Genomic DNA, 4877 nt, shown 5'->3' on the forward strand with positions numbered 1-4877 from the left:
GAGGTGTTGAAAAAAATAGTTGTATTTTTTATGAAGAAAATTGAATTTTTTCATTGCCTTTTTTATCATGAACCAATAAAGTTTTAAAAAAATTATATTTTTCAATTTAAAAAAAAAATGCAAATTAATAAACTTTTTCAAAATTGGTATATCAATGAAATTTTTAGATTATAGAACTAATATGGAACTTGGTGATTCCATTAGTTTCCTACCAAAGGCAGGAACTAATAAACTTGAGTCACAAATTACATAGATAATAATATCACAAGTTTATACATGTTAAAACCCATTTTTATTTTTTAAACTCTAAACTCATCGTTAAAAGTCCTACATATCAATTTAAAAATGTGTTAAGTTTCACCATCGCTACGAAAGAAGCAAAAGATACACATGAAACCTGTGTGAATTGCATTTATTGTTGTATCTGTGGAAGAATCTTTGTAAAGAGTACTAAGGTATTTATGCACAAAACCCCCCAATATCACATTTAAAACACCATGGTATCTAGGTGAGCATCACCTAGATCCAATGAGTGCTAAGTGTTCCATTTATTCTTGTGAGAGATGGATTCATGTTGAAACACTATTCATGAAACATGGGTTATTGAATTTGACTCAAAATCAATAGCAATATCACAATTTGACTTGATTTGGAAATTATCTCCACTTATTACCTAATTTTTTCTAACCCTCTTTGAAGAACAGACATAAAGGCAACCCAAATTGCCTACCTAGGGTTTTCTCGCTTCTGGCAGAGGAGACTTCAGTTCGTCACAGAGAAGGTGTTAGAACTTAAGAGATCATAGCGAAATGTTAAAAGTTTTTACGCATACAGCTCAACACTGGAAAAGAGCGGAAAAATAAGTGGAGAAAATGGAGGATTCAAATGGAAAAACCATTGTCTCCATATATACGCAACAGTTGCAAGAGTGCATTGGCTCAAAATCTTTATCAAAAGGTAAGATAATTCATTCCCATATGATCGGAACTGGATTCAGAGCTGGCATATTTTTAAATAATCGGTTAATTGACATGTATTCTAAATGTGTGAGCGTTGTGGATGCACAACAAGTGTTTGACAAAATGAATTTTCGAGACGTTTCTTCATGGAACAATATGATTGCGGGCTATGTGAAGAATGGGAATATTGAAGATGCACGCCAACTGTTTGAAAAAATGCCGGAAAGAGACGGGGTTTCATGGAATGTAATGATTGCAGGGTATACTCAACATGGGTGGGAAAAGGAGGCACTTACGGTCTTTGGGAAAATGCGAAGTGAAAGCGTTAAGCCGAGCGAGTTCACCTTTGGCAGCATTCTTCAGGCTTGTGCTAGCTTACAAGTTGTTGAACACGGCAGGCAGATTCATGCCCATGCCGTCAAATTTGGATTTCAGGGCGAAGTCTTTACGGCTAGTTCTGTTGTCGACATGTACTCTAAATGTAAGAGAACAGGGGATGCGCGAATAATGTTTGACAAAATGCCTGAACGAAATCTGGTTTCATGGAATGCAATGATTTCAGGATATTCCCAAAATGGTTGCAGTGAAGAAACTTTAAAGTTGTTTAGACAAATGTATTGTGCAGAGATGAGACCTGATCGTTCCACTTTTGCCTGTGTACTCAGTGCATGTGCTTGTTTAAGTGCACTTTAACTTGGGAGGCAAGTACATAGTTACATTTGCAAATATGGACTTGAGAATAATGTGTTTGTGAGTAGTGCTCTTGTTGACATTTATGCAAAATGTGGGAGTGTAGACGATGCACGCCAAGTTTTTGACAAAATGACTTTGCGAAGTACGGTATCCTGGAGTTCAATGATCTTAGGCTGTGCCCAAAATGGGCGTGCAAAAGATTCAATTGAAGTCTTTGAAAAAATGCTTAGATCAGGCACAAAACCAGACCAGGTAACATTTATTGGTGTATTGACTGCATGTAGTCATGCAGGCCTTATTGAGGAAGGCCGCTATTACTTTAATTCTATGTCTAGAGATTACAGTATTACGCTAGATTTGGAGCACTATGCTTGTATGGTTGATCTTTTTGGCCGAGCTGGTTATCTGGATGAGGCGGGAAGCCTTCATCAATAACATGCCATTTGAACCTGATGCAGCTATATGGGGAGCATTGCTGGGTGCCTGCAGGATTCATGGGAATGCGAAAATAGGTGAAAGAGCAGCGAATCACCTTTTTGAGTTGGAACCACACAATGCTGGACCTTATATACTTCTCTCTCATATGTACGCTGAAGCTGAAAGTTGGGACAATGTTGCAGAAGTGAGGAAATTGATGAAGGAGAGAGGACTTAAAAAGGAACCAGGGTGCAGTTGGACTGAGATCCAAAACAGAGTTCATTCATTTATGGCAGATGATCTATCGCATCCACAGGCAAATGAGATATATCAGATATTGGAGACACTGATTGGTCATATGGAGGTTCTAGGGTATGTGTCTCCCAAAAACACTGTGCTGAAAGGCGATGACAATGCGTACTGAATGGAAACATATCTACCATAGTGAGAAGCTAGCTATTGCTTTTGCGCTTAAAAATACACCTCCTGGGACACCTATTCGAGTTGTGAAGAATCTTAGAGTGTGTGATGACTGCCATGTTGTTACAAAGTTCATTTCCCAAACTGTGGGACGCGAAATTGTATTAAGGGATGTCAGTCGATTTCATCATTTTAAAAACGGAAAGTGTTCTTGTGGGGATTACTGGTGACAGAATACTATGCAGTTAAGTAACTCTGACAAGGTAAAAAATTAGTAAAATATGATTCACATTAGATGCTTCGTGAAGAGTTGTCATTCTATGACACTTTCTTTCAATTGTCAAACGTAGACATCAACTGTGTATATTGGATGAGCTAATTCTTCCTGCATACAACTTTTAACATTTCAAGGAAAATGGTAAAGATTGAAACACTACGCAATTTCCCCTTGCTTATGCTGTACAAGGCATGTAATTCAGAGTGCTACTTTCTTTTTACTGCTTGAGCGGGTTGTGACAGTGCATATGATGAGTTACTGGAATCATCTTCAATTCTCTTAGAGTCATATTATTCTGTAACCAGTTTCTTTCACAAGTATTGCTCATCCATGACTGAAGACATTATTGTTGTTCTGTCCCGGATCAATGTTCCCCGAAGATGTCTGTGACATCCCACCATGGAGGAAAAGAAAACATGTAAATGAAAACAGTAAATAAAATGACAGCCTATGCCAATTTAATGAAGCAGGGAGCTACCTTATGGGTTTGCTGGGCAGGCATTAATGGGAGTATGGTACAAAGCATGAGTATCACGTGAAGTTATGGGACTCCACAACCTTTACCAGCATTCCTCTAGGTTACCCAATAATGAGAGGTTTGAGAAGGTTATAGACGATTACAAAAGGTTAAGGCTGTATAGAATACTGAATTTAGAGAGGAGAGGGCGCCCAAATGAAGAGGGCATCAATGACCATTATCAACAGGGTAAAGGGATTGCAGATATGGAATGTGATGAATGCAGAACTAATGGTCTAGAAAGAGGAGAGCGTGGATAAAAAAAGTAAAGGAAATGCAAATGAAGGCATGAGAAAGAGAAAGAAAAACACAGAGAGAGATTGCCTAGGAGAGAAAAGGTGACTTGGAAGCAGCTTTGGAGCAGGAGAAACAAAGGAAAAAGCGTTAACAGAGCGAGTGGATATATAAAGGACTTGAAGGAATGCATCTGGGATTCCTCAAAAAAAAGTGATATCATAGGATGCCATGATTGTAGGATATGCACAATCCGATTTGTTGAATAGGCTAAGAAATGTTAAAGAAGTGCAATTGGTGGGTGTGGACTGTGAAGCCAGACTTGATGATCACTGCCCGACTTGGCTGTCTGTATTACCATGAGATCTTTTGAACAGGAAATTGACATCTCTGGAAGCATAAAGGGTAGATGATGTTCATAAGGCAAAGGGAGATGGAGAATTGAGGCGATTGTCTTGGGAGAGAGTACAAAACCAGGAATCAGAAACCGGAGAAGAAATACTATTCTATTTATTTCTTCCTTGCTCCACTATTGTCATTTTCTTCCTCTGCCAAGCTTTAGGTTGCATCATGTGGGATACTGAAGAAGTAAAAGAGTCTTTGAGAGGGAATGCAAGCAATCCAGCTCCAGTACGATATAAATAACTCTCTATATTTAATGTTGTCTAATTTTTCACCACAGTCTGTTTTAATAGGGGATTGTTATGATATATATTCAAGCTATTTTTCTACAGAGTTACTTTTCTTATATACAATATATGTAGAGGTGGTGTAAAATTCTTAAATGAAATTAGTAAATTTATTTATACTTATGGGAATTGGCATCATTGTTTTTGTGGTTCTTGATTTGGTCACATCGGTCAAAAAACTATCAAGTGGTCTCGTCTTTGTTTTGAATTCTGGGATGATTAGTTTTTCATTTATTTATATAGAAAAATAGGACTCATTTTAAACTCAAAATATGAGGAAGAGATTGATTGAAATCCAACTGCCAAAAAATCTTATTGTGATTTATGTAGTCTTCTACGCATATAGTACTTGAGTTCTAGAGGACTAAGCTGATGACATTCTTTACCTGAAACAAATTAAAGTATCGATATAAATCACATTTCATTCTATTAGTTAAAAGAAGATATATGCATTGCACCCTATAATCAACTAGATGTAGATATGCGACTTCCCTAAACATCTATGAGAATAGAGCCTTAAGAGATGTTTGGATTCAAGGATGAAGTTTTACCAAGATAATATTGAGATTGTCATTGTATTTCATTCTTTGATTGTACATTTCAACAATGCTTAATCAAAAGCTTGAGTTACATAGAAGATAGATTGTGATAAAATCTATTATAGGTTATTA

General features: G+C 37.0%; 1 pseudogene across 1 annotated transcript; it reads left to right on the forward strand.

Annotated features, from left to right (window-relative positions):
• Positions 1-709: 709 nt before the first annotated feature.
• Positions 710-4329, forward strand: LOC149561483 (pentatricopeptide repeat-containing protein At1g08070, chloroplastic pseudogene; annotated as a pseudogene). The gene has a single exon (XR_016363821.1). The product of XR_016363821.1 is annotated as a pentatricopeptide repeat-containing protein At1g08070, chloroplastic pseudogene (transcript).
• The last annotated feature ends 548 nt before the right edge of the window (positions 4330-4877 follow it).

The sequence above is a fragment of the Cupressus sempervirens genome, chromosome 4 (genome assembly GCF_028749045.1).
Source record: "Cupressus sempervirens isolate cs-2001-9-10 chromosome 4, ASM2874904v1, whole genome shotgun sequence".
NCBI lineage: Eukaryota > Viridiplantae > Streptophyta > Pinopsida > Cupressales > Cupressaceae > Cupressus > Cupressus sempervirens.